This window comes from Lepisosteus platostomus, chromosome 14, assembly GCF_059453375.1.
Source record: "Lepisosteus platostomus isolate fLepPlt1 chromosome 14, fLepPlt1.hap1, whole genome shotgun sequence".
In the NCBI taxonomy this organism is placed as follows: Eukaryota; Metazoa; Chordata; class Actinopteri; order Semionotiformes; family Lepisosteidae; genus Lepisosteus; species Lepisosteus platostomus.
Window position 1 is genome coordinate 12,635,484 of NC_142624.1, and position 20,361 is coordinate 12,655,844.

Sequence of the window (20,361 nt, forward strand, 5' to 3'; positions counted from 1 at the left end):
AGAAGGACGGTAGGCCAGAGAGACACTGCAGGGTAGCGTTCATATAGCAGCTGTATCCCAGGTTGGAGAACCTGTGGACAGAAGGACAGGGTCAACTGAGGAAGTCCTGGGACAGGCTGGAGTCTGAGCTGCACTAAGGGAACCTGGAGCTGCCCTATTCCTTCACTCCCTGCTGCAGCAGACACTGCAAAGCACTCTGGGTACTTCCTGTCATGTGTTCCTCATATTATTAAAGTATGATTCTCACAGTTTGAAATATTGTTGGTTTTGAATAGTGGATATTAAAAAACGTGCACAGCAGTGCATCTCCTAGCTAGATCAGGAAGACAACGTCAGTCAATTAAGCTAGATTTCTGAATATATTCTTCACTAAATATCCCTCATTGCAGTTCTGCAAGATGTTATTACTTGTATCTGCCATTGCTTGCTGGTGGAAGTAAGCTCACTTATAAAAATCAAGGCACTCAGGAGAGAAGCAACGCTGGTCATGGCTTCTTGTGATGAGTGTGTGAATCCGCAGCTAGAACTGTCTGAACGGGCAGGTTCTTACCCCAGGGGCAGGGTGGTCTCTCTGATGCTGAAAGGAGGCGCTGTCTTATCCGAGGGGGGAGAGCAGCACACGACACTGGAGCTGGAAAGGAACAGCATGTGTTCACAGTGACCAGGAAACAGCTCACAGTGTAAACTGACATCATGAAATATTATTTCTTCCAATGACTGGAAAGGAATAACCGCTTTCTTTTTTACTGTCCTGGTAGATTTCAAAGATCGTTTTGCCCGTGCGGTGCTTTCCTGAAGAACAGGCTGCGAAGAAATATTTATAATAGAATGTGTAATTCAATACAGCAATAATACCTTGTAATATGCGCTATAATCGTGTATTATAGCGCATGTTAAGGCCAGGTTCATTCTCAAGGACCCCAGTCATCCCAGTCACAAACTGTTTTCCCTCCTACCGTCCGGTAAACGGTACCAAAGCATTCGGTCCAAGTCCAACAGACTACGGAACAGCTTCTACCTCCAGGCAATAAGACTGCTAAATAACCAACCTTAGCAAATCACCTGTAATGGCTACATGTACACACAATTCTCACTATATTCAGCATAATTGCACTACATGTATATTGTAGCGTTTACAGGTTCTTTTCAGAACAAAGGACCAGTGGAGACGCGATTAACAAACCAAGCACTAGCTTTATTTATAAACAACCACACAAAACCGAACACAGGACATACACGCACATGAGGAGACTGACAGAACACGTACACATCTTTAGGGTGGTTATTACTTAACAACATGCTATACTCTTATAAGACTACAAAGGACACTAGAACTACTAGGACATTATTTACACTGGTAGGGTCAGCCGCTGGTCATCGTGCTGACCCTCAGACTCTCCCCGGCTACCACTCCCAGCATGCCCAGCGGTACTATGAGTGCTAAGGGGCTCTTCTTCCTCACCACCAGGCGAGGGTTTTACAATATATTGCATACACCATGGACACATAATAGCTCTACTCACATTGAGTTTTATTCAATTTAAAAAATGTAACCTCAATTTTGTGATTTTTGTGTTTTTGTTAATTTTAGTGATTTTAGTGATTTTTGTGATTCTTGTAATTTTTGTGAGCTTGCAGAAAAATTGTATTACCAGCAACTACTGCTGCACGCCGTATTGTTATGCATTTGATAAATAAACTTTGATTTGATTTGTATTTCAGCTGAAGCCTGCTGTATTTGCTTACCCTTCGCTCTTTGCAAGCTGGGGTGGCAGAAGCACCTCGTCTCTTCCCGTTAAAGCTCTTGGTCTCCATACTGTACTATAGTTGCTGTAGTGCAGGCTTGCAGATTTTTTTGTGATGGGAACTCAACCCAATCCCTTGGTGTATTTATGCTATATTCTCATGGACGGCTAGAATGTGTTCATTGTCTTCCAATGAAAGACGGATTTCTTTCGCCGGAGTCGGGAGACATTAGAAGCTTGCCACACCCGGACTGTTAAAGCGATTCCATTGAGGAGCTGGGCGCGGTAATTTCTTCATTCCTTGATATTCTTATCTGCAAGGCCCTTTGGCTAAAAAACTAAAAATATGACACACTCTACAGACATTCACAACAGCAACAGATCATAAAACATTTACATATATTGTTAAATTATTACTTGTTTTTCAGGAAGTTAAAAAACACTTGAATTACTTATCCAGTCTCTCGAAATAAAATTATTTTTCAAGCAATGTAATGCAAGATGCTTTCTAACGTTGGGCAATGTGTTTTTTTTTATCTAACATTGATAGATTAAAAAATCATTCCTAATAGCAATTATTTACCTGCATAAACTTAGATGTTTTAGTTATACTGTAGTTGTGCAAGCTCTGGTGAGTGTGTCTTGTTTGATGAGTTTCAAAGGGAAATAGGTTCGTATTCGTCCTCCCTGACGCAAAACAGGGTCAGGGGGCAGGGCGTGTGGGGATGGTGTGTGGGTAAACTTTCATACCTGACTTGAGAAAGCTTTAGGGAACTTAACAGGTTTTAAGGCTTTCTGTGTTTCCCTTCCAAAGTTCAAAAAGGACGTTGACGTTGGATTTCACTGGTTATTAAAGATTTATTAATTACATCACCACCACTGGCCATGGGGCCGTGGGGTGAGACAGGCCTGCAGCCTGAGCCCAACACTGTTTAATATCTATATCAACGAATTAGCAGGAATGTTGGAACAGTCTGCGGCTCCTGGTCTCACACTACATCACAGAAATCAAATTCCTGGTCTATGCAGATGACCTGGTCCTGCTGTCGCCCACAGAACAGGGGCTGCGGGAGAACCTGGCACTGCTGGAGCAGCACTGTCAGACCTGGGCGCTGACAGTCAATCTGGACAAGACCAGAGTTATGGTTTTCCAGAAAAAAGCCAAACCTCAGGGAAACAGGTACAAATTCACGCTTAACAACAACACATTGGAGCACTCATCCAGCTACACATATCTCGGCATATCACATATACCATCAGCCTATCTGGAAGTTTTGACCTGGCAGTGAAGGCACTGAGAGAGAAGGCACCCGGGGCTTTCTACGCAATAAGAAGGAGGCTCAACATCAATCCACCAACAAGAATCTGGCTCCAAATATTTGAAAGTGTAATCCAACCCATTGCCCTATACGGCAGTGAAGTGTGGGGTCCCCTCATAGACCAGGATTACACTCAATGGGACAAACACCCCACAGAAACTTTGCACATGGAGATCTGTAGAAACATCCTCCGTGTGCAGAGAAAAACAACGGGTGCAGGGCCGAATTAGGCCAGTACCCACTATTGATAAACATACAGAAAAGAATATTAAAGTATTGGCTTTAATATTAGCCGTACAGAAAATTAAAGTGCCCCTTTCCATTCAACGGGTGTCTGAGTCGCTGTGTCCTATCTTCTGACAGTCGCTGTCGTGAATGTCTGTAGAGTGCATCTTATTTTTAGTACTATATTTTTATATTATATTCCCTATTAATCAAACTCTAAAAGTATGTATCCGCTTGTTCCCCCCTCCCACCCCTCTCTGTGTACAGTAGAGCCTCCTGTCCTGACTGGAGGAGCTCACCCAGCTGTGTCTGGAGAGAAGCCAGGGTATCGGCTTGTTCCCCCTCCCGCCCCTCTCTGTGTACAGTAGAGCCACCTTTCCTGACTGGAGGAGGTTATCCAGCTGTGTCTGTGTATAGCTGGTACAGCGCCCCACCGTGCCAGCGCGCCAGCAGAGAGAGAGAGAGAGAGAGAGAGAGAGAGAGAGAGAGAGAGAGAGAGAGACAGTTTTTCATTGTCAAAAAGTAATTTTTTTTTACTTTGTCAGCACCCAGACAAACACAAACACAGGAAGAACACAGCCACATCTTAAATCTTGTCAGTCAGCTCTTTTTTCTCTATTTGAATTGTGGTGATTCAAATAACTTGGGATAACAAGTGGTCTCAAAGTCACCGAGCTCACAGAGCTTCAACAACAGATGACAACTTCCTTAGTCCTTCCTTAGTCTTCCTAAAATTGTTAAACTGGGTGGGGGGCATTCGGGAGTTCGATTATGAATGAATAAATTATTAAACACACGTTTGCGTTTGTTTGGGTGCTATATTATGTATTTTTCACATATAAGATATAATGATGTGTTCCTGCTTAGACATTGCACGACTTTAAAAGCTATAAAAACAGGTTTCGATTCAGGCTTGATGAACTCTAACAATTAATAACCCTAATTAATCGAATCCCAGGTGTGAGTTCATAAAGGCTGAATTACGTACTATGCCTACGTCTGTGAAACACCTGATCATCTGCTCGAAAAATTTCAGTGCTTTGTGTACAATATATTCTAGTCACAGTGGGGGCAGGACATTTGAGGTGCCCGCCTGCGCGGTGACCACTCGACAGCCAGCTGGCTGGGCCGAAAAATAAATAAAAACCGGTTTAACAACTCTTAAGCATACTTAAGGATACTGTGGTTTTTGTTAACACAAATTTATCGATGAAAAGACAACGGGCATTCTCAGAGTAGAACAGTCGTGCTTTCCAATCAAAGACAGTCCCCTTCCCCCTACGGAAAGACAGACAAATGTTTTCACTGCTTATTAGTCGCTATTCAGAGGGTTACCAAAGACTTCAAATGTCTAAACAGTGTAAAATGTTAAACAATGTGTAACAGTGTGTAGTGTGCTCTCACGAGGCACCAGTTCTATAGGGCTTGGGCATTTACTGGGACAATTATGAATTGTAGCAGTAAATCACAAAATGATTCTTTTAATGGCTTTAGAATCCAATCATGCGGTATAACTCAAACAACGCACACACACAGGCACTAATACACAAGGATACATTTATTAATACATAGGATATGCATACAAACCTAACAGATCTTATCGAGAGGGTTATCAGAATACCAAAGGTATATATTCAGTCACGAAGAGTTACACATATCAAGAGGACATGCATTCAGTATATCATTCATTTAGACTATTTCGTAAATGAACTTGGTCACAACTTCTACACTAGATACTCAAAACAAGTACATAACTCTTAGGAATTAAATTTCAACTAGTTGGGATAACAATTGAATTCTCGAGCAATAATGCAGTGAAGTTGAATACTCATCCAATCTCTGGGGATTCAGATCTCCTGCAGACACAGCTGCAGGCTTGATGCTGTCCAATCCACGCTCTCTGGCTCCGTGCCAGGCTGTGCTGTGCGGCTTGCGACGGTGCGCTGCTGATGCTCTCTGAAGACCAGACTAGTTAGTTTTAGCTGAAACTAGCAAGAGTTTGTGCACAGGAGAAAAGATGACTGTGGGTCCCATCAGGTCAGGAAGAGGACCGGTTCGTTCCTGATGAAGCGATAGTTCTGAATACTGATTCAGCTGTCCACAGTTCCGACCTGTTCACGAGGCTTGCTGCTGATTCTAACCTCGGGTGGATCCTTTGGTTACTCGTGGCAACCTCCGCTCTAGACTCTTAGAACAGAGGAAAGTTCTGGCACTCGGATACACTGGCCATTCCGTGGTTGTCCGGGCTGAGTCTCAGGATGGTCAGGAGGCGCGCTGCGAGAATGTCCTGCCCTTGGGAGCCTCTCTGCTCCTGGGCCGTCCTGCCCTGGAATTGTCTCGCACCCCTGGAATTCTCCTGGAATTCTCCTTTGGAATTAATCCTACAGGCTCTCTGTGTTGCCTGTTTTTACCTGGAGGAACTTCAGTTCGTTCATTGGCTGAAAGTTTCATGGGCATCAGAGACCCACGTGGGTTACTCGGCCCTACCAGTCCCTGATTGGTTGATCAAGGGGAGATATGAGTCACTTACTCCTGACACTTAGGAATGCAGTCCAGATGTCCATCTGGCACTCCCTAGACAGATAGGCACCAATGGATGACCATTGATCATGATAGCCAGGCTTAGCTAAGGGCATCCCCATTTGGGAGCTGTCCCTTATCAAAGGAAACCTTGACTCAGCCTGCATGAATAGTTTCTCTGTGGCTGTACCACAGCGATGAAGAGAGAGATGGGGCCTCATTTGGGAAAGCACAGCAACATTTAATTCTGTCTTATTAACAAGCACTGCCGCTACAAGTGTAACAATGTAAAAACCTGAGTGCATTTTGTTTCAGAAATCTAGAAGATACCAGAACAGGTAAAGAATGATTTCCTGGGAACCTGACACTCTGTCTGCAGAGGCTGTACTTGTACTCTTCTGTACTTATGTCCAAAATTCAGCAGCCAGAATCCTGACCAGGTCTAGTGCAAGTGTTCACATCACTCCTGTCCTGGAGTCCCTTCACTGGCTTCTGGTCAAATTCCGTGTAGACTTTAAAATCCTCATGCTCACCTATAAGGCTCTGCATGGCTTGGCACCTCAGTACCTGTCTGAACTATTATCGCCCTACTCCCCATCTCGCAACCTCCGCTCTTCAAATTCTGCCCTCCTTACTGTCCCCCAAGCCCGTCTACATTGTATGGGTGACAGGGCCCTCTCCTGTTATGCCCCCAAGCTCTGGAACTCTTTGCCCAAGGATATCAGAGAGTCACCTTCTCTAAACTCTAAACTCAAAACCCTCTTCTTTAGAAAAGCCTTTACTTAACTGGTTCCATTCTTCACCGCTCTGCTCTTCTTACTACCACCATCCATGGTCTCCTCTATATATTGTAATTGTGTCTTATCTTGTGTATTCTCCTTATTTATTGTTATACTCTTCTTATTTATTGTTATAGTCATCCTGTAAAGCTCTTTGAGAAGCCACCTTTAAAGGTGCTATATAAAATAAAGTTTATTATTATTATTATTATTCTAAAATGAAGAGAACTGGCCAGCCTGGTGTGACGCATGAATTTATGTGTTTGTAAATATATAAAGAAAGGCTGTATTCCATACTTCAATTCACCAGGACCAGCCATTCAAAATGTGCAGTAAAACCCTGTATTGCGCAAAATTATCTGCAGTTTAGCGCGTTATACCACAGTACATGATTGGCTGGCCAAAATGACCGACAGGCAACACTTAGTTAGTGGTAATGAAACGATTGCTTTATTTAATCTCTTTACTGTGCATATTGAATATTAATATGGAATTTTACAACTAAAGGGAAATTGTAGTAGTTGAGCAGAAAAAGAAGAGGAGCATAACACGTATAAAGGTCAAAAACAATATTAATTTAGGAACATAAACATATTATGTAAACTGTATATGGCTGGTATTGGTACAAATACACACCAGTATTCCACTTTCTTCATAAACATTTTAAGCATCAAAGTCTTGCATTCGGCTACATACTGTGATTATTTTAGATATGTTTTACATGCTCCTTCTGACTATATTAATTTTTTATACTTCATAAAAAGTTGTAATGTTTTAAACTGTTCTAAGAATACTTGCGCTTGTTATCGCAGTAAAAAAATGCATACTTTTTAGAATTAGAATAATAGGGAATATAATACGGAATCGCGTATCTAAAGAAATTGATAACAGTATAATTATATTAATCTAGCTCAAATTTATACAGTTGAACACTTTCTTTGAAAACATATGAAGCAATTTGTCTCATTCACCCGCGATAACTTGGAAACTTTTGCCTGCCCTTTTCAGCTCCAGTTCAAGCTGTCAAGCGGCGTGCTGGTGTGATGGCTTTGGTGTGTGACTTGCGTGCTGGAGGTCAGGGGTTTGAACTCAGCTCTTGCCATGAGTTTTCTTTTAACAAATAAACATTTCTTTGAAAAACCAAAATAGTAAATATTATCGACACTATATTGAATTTGTTGCTATTTCTAAATATCACAACACATTCAACGTTAAGTGATTTATTAATAACGACTAATAATATCAAACTGCTTGTATTTTAAAATTGTATTTTGTTCGGGGTGGTTTGTCACTGTTTTCACAAACTTCTGAAACTAACTCCCTCTGTATTCCATGTTTTAACCTTTTCTATGAATACCTACACTCGTTATCGCAGTAAAACACCTCATACTTTAGAATCCGCTAAATAGGGAATATAATATTAATCACTTATGTAAAGAAATTAATAATGATATTAATTTAAGGATCTAAATATATGTATTAACACAGCTGATAGTATTACTGTTATCCACTTCCTTTTTAAACATGTTTTATTTTTAAATTGACTCATACACGCATGATCACAATAGAAACATTTGTAAGCTGCTCGTCTCAGCTGTGTTTTTCAGCAGCCTGTTAGTACAGCAGGTTTGCCAATAGGGGTTCTGGCTAGGTGATCCCAGTTCAATACCGGGTTTGGGCACAAGTTTTTCTTCTAACATAGCCTTTTTAAAAAATAAAATAGTAAATATTATGTACACTATATTAACATGTTTTTTTTTTATATTATAGCATATTCAATGTTAAGGGATATTAATAATGAAATAAAAACATGAATGACAGAGCCTGCAACCTACAGATTTAAAGATCGTGATTTGTGAAAACTTTTTACAGCTTTAAGTTAAACAATATTTATACCTTGTTGCATTTTTATAAACCTTAGTTTGAATAAAGTGGATCCCATGTGCATGTGACTTCATAACGCGAGAAGGCATTATGCTATATTTTTAGGCATCAGTTGAAGCCTTCTGAAGTGTCTGAAAAACATACAAATGTAACATAATATTGTGTGGCACGATGGGCAACCGATTCTTTTAATTTGAAAGAAAATCAAAAACAGGAAACAATAACGTGTGTGCTTAATATAGACATTGCATGGTTTTATAAACCCATAAAAACGGGTTTAGTTAAAAACGTGAAATGTTAAAAACAAGTGATTTTTGTTTGGTGAGATCAGCTTAGAATCTTTGTGTAAGCTGTAAGTTTTTGTTAACTTTTGAATTAAACATTTTAAACACTTTAATTTTGTGAACGCAACACACATTTCATACAGATATAGTTCAATCACGGTCTCCCGTCTTCCCATGGTGTGGAGGAAATTAGCAGGTGGAGAAAATAGCGCACCACCCACTGAGCTCAGTCAGGGAAGAGGCAGCTCCGTAAGTACACCGTTCTGCAGCTTGCAGTGTTTATGGCACTGAGCGCGTCTGCCTTTAAAACTTAATCATGGAATCACTTCTTTTAACCTGAAATCTCTTAATTATCATTAAACATAGCTTTCTTACCAGTTAGTTTAATATTTGAAACCATTGTTAAGTAAAGCAGAGGCTTACTGTACTTTCTAATGACATAACACATGGAAAGATTATACCTTTTAATCATTTTTAATTTTAAAAAAATAAATTTTAGAAAAGTTTAATTAATAAATAAATATCACAGACTACAGATCCAGCCATTCACAATGTACAAGGTACGCTGCGTTAAAAAGCAGTGGGCATGGCGCATCATATCCCATGTTAACTGAAATACTTCTGAGTATTATAACTGAATAACTGAAGCTTCTGTACTTCATAAAAAGTTATAACGTTTTGTCCTTTTCTAAGAACACGTACTGTAGTAAGAACACCACTTGCTGTTACTGTAAAAAAATATACTATAATTACTATAAGTTGTACTGATTTAATACCACTTGATAGTTATATTAATATGGAGTCATGTAACTAAGCAGCTAAAATATTTTGGAGACATATTTTGGACATTTTGGAAACATTTTGACATTCGTTGTTTTTTTTAAAGCTTGTATTGCTCTTATAGTGGTAATGGAGAAATTACTGTACAGTATGTTGAAACCATACCATGACAGTGAAGACGTGTTACACCTTCAAGTAAGCCAGTGACTGTTGTTTACTATGTTGAGATGAGGTTGTGTAACTCTGCGGAAATTATTCTGTACACTGAAGAGATATAGAGCACACACGTTGTATATCGCCTCATACACTTTTAATTTCCAATTTTAATGCGATACGGAAAATATTATTAATAATGACTGAACTCGGGACAGGCTGCAAGCTCAAAGTATTACCGTGGTCCACTTTCTTTGTAAATGTCTGCATCAGTTTAACTCATTCACACGTGAAAACATTTTGCCTGCCCTTTTCAGCGGTGTGTTGGTGTAACGGCTTTGGCTTGTGACTCGTGTGCGGCAGGTTCAAGCCCAGCTCCCGGCATAAGCAATCTTTTAACATATAAACATTTCTTTGAAAAACTATAATAGCAAATATTATGGATACTATATATTGACATTTTTGACATTTCTAAATGTTCATGATGGAAGCTAAGTGACATATTGATAACAACGAATAATTTCAAACTGCTTGTATTTTAAAACTGTATTTTGTTTGGGGTGATTTGTCACTCACTGTTTTCACAACCTTCAGTTTATAGAAGACTGTTACACCCCACTGTTTGTTATGTAAAATAGACACTTATGGGGGAAGGGATACATTTTCAGTAGCAAGCTCTGTTGTCATTGTTGCTCTTTAACGTAAGGCGACCAGCATTCAAAAGTCCTGTTTTTTCTTAACACTTGTTTTTCCGTACTATAGGAATGTTATACATTTCATAAAAACTAACAAACTGCTTATCTTTTAGTTTCCTGTCTGCTTATAACCCTGGCAAGTGGAAACATACCAGGGGGCATCTATAGGTCCGTGGACAAGTACAGCTCATGTCTTAAAATATAGTAAAAAGGGAAGTCGAATGTCTTGTTTTGCAAAAGTAACCAATAACGAAAGTCTTAATAAGGAGTTGTTTTCCGTTACCCAAGCTTGACTAAAAAACGAATGGTTCGTTTTAGGGATTAGATAATCTATGTTAAATGTAGGAAGTTTGCTACGTCTTTCGGAGAGACTAACTTTTGCACGCTCATCTCCCGTATGCATACGAATAAACAGCTCTTCTTTCACCCACACCCGGACTCTGACATTTTAATGTTTCTTCAGTACTGGAGTTTTAAAACTTGATTAAAGACATACCACATGCATACAGCGTGATGTTGTGTAGTTTTAAAGCCACTACAGTACAGCTTGTGGGAAATACATTTATTTGTCCTGCATCAAAGTGTAACTCCTACAGAGCGCCCTACATTGCAAACTCCAATCGTTTCGTTTCATTTCTATTGCTACAATATCAACAGCAAAAGGAACATGTCAGAATGTTTCCAAAATAACCACAAGTGAATGAGTTGAGGGATTTGAAAATAGAGAAATCATTACAATGACCCTGGGTTGCTAATCATGCATACCCAACTGAAAGAAGGACACTTAAATCGACACGTGATGGTTTTGTGTTGAAGCATTTCCTAATGGAAATCTTTAAGTTAAACAAGGGAGGGGGGAATGGTTATTTTTTTTTTACAATTGCAGTAATCGGAGAACAGCCTATCAACACGATGGGCAAACGTTTTTTTTATTTAAAGAAAAACAAATAAAAAATAAGATACAATGACATTTTCCTGCCTAACTCAAAAAGTGTGTGATTTCAAAAGCTGTTAAAAATGGTTTAGTTAAAAAACACATTTGATTTAAACATATAAAAGACTTGAATTTCATAAAAGTTGTACTGATTTAATACCTCTTGATAGTAATATTAATATGGACTCGTGTAACTAAGCAGCTAAACTATCACAAGGAGAGATTTTGGAAACATTTGATGTTCATTTTAAAAAAAAATATATATATATATTGTCCTTATAGAGGTAATAGGCAATAGGAGTGTCATGTAGTATGCTGCACCCAGGCGGTTCAAACCCCGATCAGAGAATTACTTTGTTTCTTACATAACGGAATATATCAAAATAGTCCACTATTATAGCTTGTGGTTGGCTATGGCGTGAATTTGTGTATCTGGATAAATTAAGTGAGGGTACTGTGATTTAGGATTTCTTCGCAAAATTCTTTAATTTAAACAAAGGAGGGAAAAGAGTTATTTTTACAATTGGCACTCCAAGATTCTGACTGAGTTAATTCCCCTCGTTTAGCAGAAACAGATAAAAAAAATCATGCAATAGTTATATGTATTTGAAGGCGCTCTGTTTTATTTACAGACACTCCAACTCAAATCTGTGTGGTACAGTGATATAGACGAGGGTAATATAATCCCCATTAAACAATGTGCTTATCACGCAAATCCTGCTAAACTAGAAATTAGACACAAGAAGAGTATTATTGGACAATGTTATATGGCTCTGGCGGAATGTCTCTGTAAACTGAAGGGTTATAGAGGAGACACGTTGTGTATCGCCTCTTTTTACACTTGTACGAATGTTCCAAAGTTAATGCGACACGGAAGATATTATTAATAAACTTTTAAATCTGAATCTGTTAACTACTTCACACCTGCATGTCAAGATTACAGTTTAGAAAAAAAAAATCAAACCTTTGATTGGATGAGAATGTCATGATTGTTTTGCAAGGATGTGAAACATGTCAATTTGTTACAGTTACCATCAAGAGAAAAAACGTTTATTTTTTATTTATTTGCAGCTGCTGCAAATGGCTGGATAGTTAACACTTCAAAATTGCTACATCAGTCTGTCTGTGGGGGGAAGGGGGGAGCTCTCCTTGACAGCTGACACTCCTCCAAACGCTTAAGTGAAAAACTCATAAAAAACGCCAATGTAACCGTCATCTTTACAATTTGAAGAAAATAAATATGTAAAGTTCTCTAAAACTTTCTCAGTCAAGAACGAGAATTCACGTAGGGAGCTGTGTAAGCATGCGTAGGCAGCAAAAGATCAGCTAAAGAGGGAAGAAAACGCTTTCAGAGAAAACAATGTTTCAGTTGTGAAAAATAAAAAACCCATTCAATTGCAGCCTAAACCTTTCCCCACACACCCTGCCCCCACTGCGATTGGAAGATACACAAACACAGCACCGAAAGCTTTACAGTAGATGATCAGGTGTTTCACAGACGTAGGGAACTCACACCTGGGATTCGATTAATTCAAATTAAAATTTTTTTTTTCTGCACCAGGTACTAGATCATGTTTATATTAAAGTTATATCACTGGGCAGTTGTGGGTGGTTAATGGACAGTGTGCTATTTTGACAGCAACCTGCTAATCTGCTTCACACCTGTAGAAAACATTATTTTATTTCTGTACGGAAGGTATGATAATTACAAAATTAAAGTGTTTCAAATGTTTAATTAAGAAGTAAAAAGAACGTACAGCTTACACAAAGGCTCAAAGACTCTACGTGCATAAAACTGTTTTAAACTGATTTATACAGATGCAGCCATTCAAAATGCTCGGTAAAAACCCGCGGTACAGTAACCTACCCGCAGGGCACCGGAGGGCACCGCGGTAAGTGATTGGCTGGCCAAAATGACCGACAGGGGCACTCGTGGTGCATTGGTTGGTAGTGAAAAGATTTAATCATTTAATGTCTTTACTGTGCACATTTTAATCCGCTTAGTTTTGAATATTTATATGGAATTTTACCACTAAAGGGAAATTTTAGTAGCTGAGCATAAAAAGAAGAGAAGCATAACACATCTGAAGGTCATAAACGATATTAATTTAGGAACATAAGCATTACTGTATGTACATAAACTGTACTGTGTATGGCTGGTCTTGATAGTTTAAAGAAAAAATACACAACAGTCTTCCATTTCTCCCTAAACATTTTAAGCATGAAAGTTTTATGAAACGGTACCCAAATATGTGATTGCTGTAAAGAACGAATTTTAATTTTAAAAAATTATTTAACATGAAAATTAAGCTGTTTACATCTTCCGCCTGAGAACAGTCACCCGTTGCTACCCAACGCAGAAACACAGCCACTAACTAGCAAAGAGAGGACATTAGCTAGCCAATATGATAAAGAAATAAATGATTATTTTGTTTATTTCTTTTGCACATTTATTTGAACATTTCCATCGATTGTACGAGCACTTGGAAACTGTCCAATCCTTAGTTCATCAGGCATTTTACCGGTCTGGCGCCGGTCTGTGTCTTCTAGGATATAATGCCAACGAACTCTTGTTTTTATGTCCACTATAACAGACAATCTCCTTTGCTTTTAACCGAGCGTTTAATAATTTCCTAAAATGAAAATGATTTACTTTATTTCCCTCACGGGATCAATAAAAGTATCTATCATCTGTCTAAACTATGGGACAGAATTCTGGGGTCTCCCCATACCAGAGATTATGGTAGGGCTTCAGAATGGTGATTGGCTGACACCATCTGACACCCCTCTGATTGGAGAAAAAAGACGTGCTGGTTTGCTATACATACAGTACTGTACCAGGAAGAGGATTTCTTTCTATTCGAAATGTGTATTTTAAAAGTTGAAGAAGTAAAAACCTTACAACGTACACAGATTTCGTTATCTTTGTCTTATGCATAATAATGATCACCGCTCTGTCTAGCAAATTAATAATAAACTTTATTTTATATAGCGTTTTAAACGAATAAGTAATTAGATTGCTCATAAACCTAATCACTTGCTTTTTCTTTTTATTTAGGCTCAGATTTCAACTATAGATCGTATTATTAATAACCATTATAACAACCATATAAACATAATACCAACCAAAAACATAGATAACGACCACAATACAAAATCAAATATATCAAACCATTATACTCTCGCAAATTCCTCCAATTATCATAATCCCGCCCCTTATGCAAAACCAAACCCTCCTCCCATCCCAGTTTATCCTCTTTATCATCCTCAAAATCCACCTCAATTTTCAACATAAACCATTACTGCTTACTGGGTTTTTGAGGGGGTGGGGGAGGTGTCTTTCGCTGGAAATCTCGCCTGCTTCTACTTTACGAGTACAACCCCCTCTCTGCCGGAGTGCTGGCTGTGACGAATTAAATCAGTTTCACAGGTATTTTCAAAGTAGGAAGTACAGTGTTAACTGGTAGCTGGGCTCCTCAATGGACATGCTTTAACATACTAATGCGTTGGTTTAGCAGTCCGGGAGTGGTAAGCTTCCAGTGTCAACTCGACTCGATTGGAAGACAATGAACGTATTTCAGCCCTAAATGAATTAATAGCAAACATGGTTTACATAAAATACATTTTTCCAAGAAAGTTTATAATAATACGATCTATAGTTGAAATCTGAGCCTAAATACAAAGGAAAAGCATTTTCAGAGAGCAATCACGCTGTGTTTATGTAGAAAAAGTGATTAGGTTTATGAGCAATCTAATTACCTATTCGCTTAAAAAGCTATATAAAATAATTATTAAAAAAACTTAAATTTGTTCATGTTGTGATATTTAGAAATATAAATTTGTTTGGTGCGAGTGAGGTTTTATTTAATCTCTGACCAAGGGAAACGTTTCATTTTTTCAAAGAAATGTTTGTTAAAAAATAAAGTCATAGTTCCATGGGATTCAATCACAGACCATGTGACATGGGAGTCAGGAAACTAACACACAGCGCTACCAGATTTGATAACGCTATAAAAACGCTATAAAATAATGTGACTAGGCACAGAACAAGTTTACAGCACAGTACAATAATAAATGCTGACCATGACTTTAGAAGCATAAATTACCTTACACTCAATTTAAACACAAGCTGTCTTTAGCCCTCTAAGCTGGTTCATACAGAAATGTAGAGATCCAGGCTCAGAACACACAGCTTCATTAGCGAATACATATGCAGGACAACTAGAGAAGACGTTTTACAGAGGATGGATTTTTAGAAACATCCCATCAGTGACATCACTGAAGTCAACTCCTAGGTACTGTAACTGTCGTGTGGATAGTTTCTCAAGAATCAGACAAAGGTTTAAGCATCGCTTGTTCTAGATAAAACTGCAAAAAAAAAAACAACAACCCATACTGTACTTCTTTGCGGCTCTGTTTGCCCAAATCATATATTCAACGTGAAATCTAGAAAATAATATTACGTAACCAAAATCCACAATATGGAAACAGAACCTGTGCAATTGTTGATAGATGATGTACTCGTAACATTTTTACAAGACAAACTACAACATTTAAAAAATGGCTTGTATGTACTTGATATCTCTAATCAATCCACGGCGACATTGTTAAAAGCAGAGTCCCAGCACAAAACGAAACTAAAACGCATACCGTTTCGCGCTTCTTATTAGTTGCTCAAAAGTAATTTGACCGTATGAAATGCATAATATAAACCTAGAAATATATACGTGAGCAGTATTTACGCACTGTAGTATCGGTGTTAAGACATACCTCTCAAATACTGTAAATCAAGTTAAAAATATCTCAAGACCGATTCCGGTCATAATGAAACCATGTTTCGTGTATGTTTTCTTTAAAGTACTGAGACCAGCCATATACTGTATGTTTATGTTCCAAAATTAATATCGTTTATGGCCTTCACACGCGTTGCAGTATGCTCCTATTCTTTTTATGCTCAGCTACTAAGATTTCCCTTCAGTGGTAAAATTAGATATGAATATTCAATACTTAAACGGGCACAGTTAAGACATTAAATATACATATACATACTGTATACAGTACAGTTTTCATACGGTAATATGTTTATGTTCCTAAATCAATCTCTTTTATGAGCATGTGAAAGGCATGGTGAATCAGAAGATTCTCAAAAATTACTGTACTTTGCATGATTGGAAACAAATGTGTGATTGCGAAATGCTGTGGTGTTACTTTTACAAAGATGGTCAATGAAAAAAAGAATGTTGACCAGGGCAATACTTTGAGTTTACACTTACAGCTTGTCCAAGGTCATTCATTATTAATACTATTAGTAATATCTTCGTTAAAGACTTTGATGGCCACAGCTCGTGAGAGGTTGAGCTTTATTAGCTCCACCTTGCGGAAATTCCGGATACTATTATTTTGTTTGTCGTATTATAGGAGAATTTACGGTAACTAGCGGTATTTACCGGTAACTCGCGGTATTTACCGGTAACTTGCGGTAGACTGCGTACAGCGTACCGGAAAATAATGCGGTATCGCCCGCGCATTTTGAATGGCTGCATCTGTATACAGTCTTTTCATGTTGATTTAAGTGTCCTTCTTTCAGCTGGATTGCATGATTATTGTTATGATTTCTTTATTATTATTGAATCCGGCAACTTGTTCACTTTTGATTATTTTGGAAATATTTTGACATATTCCTTTTAACTCCGAGTTTGTAATGCCAGGCGCTCTTAACGAGTTACACTTTAACGCACTACAAATAAATGTATTTCCCACAAGCTATACTGTAGTGGCTTTAAAACTACACAACATCGCGCTGTTTGAATGTGACACATCTTTGTTCAAGTTTTAAAACTACAGAATGGAAAAACAAGTGTTAAGAAAAAAAAGGACATTTGATTGCTGGTTGCCTTATGTTAAACAGCAACAATGACAACACTGCCTGCTACTGAAAATTCCTTCCCATCCCCCAGAACTGTCTATTCTACATAACATTATACAGAGGGTTACTGACAGTCCCTAAAAAATTTCTAAAAATTCAACCAAGTACTAGATACTGTTTAAATAAAATCTGTGAAATATTTAACAAATCGTGATCTTTAAATCCGTAGGTTCCAAGCTCTGTGTAATTCACACTTTTATTTCATTATTAATATCACTTAACATTGAATATGAAAAACACGTTAATATACTGTACATAATATTGACTATTTTAATTTTTAAAAAGTCTTTGTTAGAAGAAAAACGAACCGGGTGTTGAACTGAGATCGCTTACATAGACGCCCTATCAGCAAGCGGGCTGCTCAGAAACACACCTGAGACGAACAGATTAAAAGCATTTCGAAAGTAATCATGTGTGAATGAGTCAAATTAAAAATAAAACATGTTTACAAAGAAAGTGGATTACAGTAATACTACCAGCTATATAAATACATATATTTAGATCCTTAAATTAATATTGTTATTCATTTCTTTAGATAAGCAATCCCATATTACATTCCCTATTAAGCGGATTCTAAAAAGTATGAGGTTTTTTACTGCGATAACAAGCGCAACTATTCATAGGAACGGTTCATCACTTAACTCACTTAACTTTGAATGTTTTGTGGTATATACAAATACCAACAAATTCTATAATGGCGAAAATATTTACTATTTTAATTTTTCAAAGAAATGTTTATTTGTTAAAAGAAAACTCATGGTGAAAGCTGGGTTCAAACTCCCAACCTCCAGCATGCAAGACACACACCCAACCCATTAAACCAACACACCACTTAACAACTTAAGCTGTAGCTGAGAACAGCAGGAAAAAGTTTCCAAGTAATCGCGGGTGAATGAGTCAAACTGATGCAGATGTTAAATAATTCGAGCTATATGAACATAATTATACTGTTATATTGCTGGTCTTGGTACAATACACACCAGTATTCCGTTTCTTCCTAAACATTTTAAGCATCAAAGTCTTACATGTGGTTATTTCTAAACGTTTTTACTTGCTCTTTCTGACCATGTAACTGTATGTATATATACAGTACTTTTTGAGAAAAGTGATAGTTTTAAGCTTTTCTGCGAATACGCTCGATATCGGAGTAAACAAAAGTATACTTTTAGAATTTGATTAATAGGGAATATAATATGGAATCGTGTATCTAAAGAAATTAATAACAATATAATTATATTCATGTACTGTAACACAAACAGTAGTATAAGACTTTCGCATTGATATTTGTATTGCTGTTTCAGTAGCTGTCATGCGACTTGCCTTGGTGGTGTGATAGCTTAAGTGACTGACTTATAACCCTGAGGTTGATGTTCAAATCCAGTTATAGCCATGAGTTTTCTTTTAACAAATAAACATTTCTTTGAAAAACTAAAATAGCAATATTATGGACACTCTATTGACATTTTTATATTTCTAAATATCACAACATGTTCGAAACATGTGCAACAGTACATGAACATAGTTATACCGTTATTTATTTACTGCAAATCCATATTATATGCCCGATTAATCAAATTCTAAATGCTTTTGTTTAATCTAATAAAGAGCGTATTTGCAGAAAAGGTTAAAACGATCAATTTTCACAAAGTATATAAACATACAGTAATATGGTCAGAAAGAGCAAGTAAAAACATTTCGAAATAACCACATGTAAGACTTTGATGCTTAAAATGTTTAGGAAGAATGGAATACTGGTGGGTATTTTTTCTATAAAATACCAATACCAGCAATATACAGATTACATAATATGCTTATGTTCCTAAATTAATATCATTTATGACCTTCAGAAGCGTTATGCTCATATTCTTTTTATGCTTAGCTACTAAAATTTCCCTTCAGTGGTAAAAGTCAATTTAAATATTCAATACTAAGCAGATTAAAATGTGCACAGTAAAGAGATTAAATGATTAAATCTTTTCACTACCGACTAATGCACCACGAGTGCCCCTGTCGGTCATTTTGGCCAGCCAATCACGTACCGCAGTATGCGGCGGTGGTTTGTGGGTAGATGTGTGCGGTACAGGTTTGTACCGCGAACTCTGAAAGGCTGCATCTGTATACTCGATGCTCCAGAGATGTCACATTTCACTGTACATGTTAAATGGTTGCTTTCTATTGCAGATGTGCTCTCGTGGAGACTTTTATTCCTCATAGTACTTTACACTTAGTTTAAACTACTGAGTGAAATAGGTTTAATACAGGTGAGTAGCCGTGGACAACATGCGTAGGCTGCAAAGGAACAAGTAATAGGTTTACTCCATGCTGAAAAGAGAAGAAAGACAACACAACGTTTCGGCCGTTTCAGGCTGCGCCGTTCTGCTTCCTGTGGTGATGTACAGGTTTTTCGCACAAAGACAAACATGCGGTATGATGTGGTATATTGCGCCACGCCCACCACGTTTTAAAACAGCATACCACGCTCATTTTGAATGGTTAGATTTTTCCTCATGGAATTTCACTCTTCTAGGACAAACAAATTTCTCCCTTAAGTTATTTATAATATGCTTAGCTAATTATAAAGGAAATTATTGACATTACCTTCCAACCTTATAACCATACGTTATGGTTTGGTTTCACCAAAACCCCTCAACAGCTTTTTGGACTCCAATTGACAACGAATTAGTAATATTACAGCCCTACAATAAGTGAAATGATACAATAAGAACAATCACTGAACCTGTTGAACGTCACATCAATACTTTAATGTGATAGAAATTTCATAGATGTGCTCTAGAGAATGTTCCTTTCTTAAAACAAATTACTAATCAACCTGAATTTAAAACAGAAAACACACAAGATTTATTAAAGGTTTGAGCATTTTCCCTCATTCAATGTTCATGCAATGGATAGAAAATAAAGAGAGTTCATCCTTTACAATTCCTTGGATCCTACATGCTGGCAACAGTTGAGTCTGCAACGAAAAAAAATTGCAAACAAACTAAAACAACTCATTGCAATAATTTGAATGGACTTAGACATCATACATCACGATGAAGCCGCTGGCTTACCTGTCCAAGAACAAACACTGCCTGAAAACTGATGCTCTCGGGCTGGGTG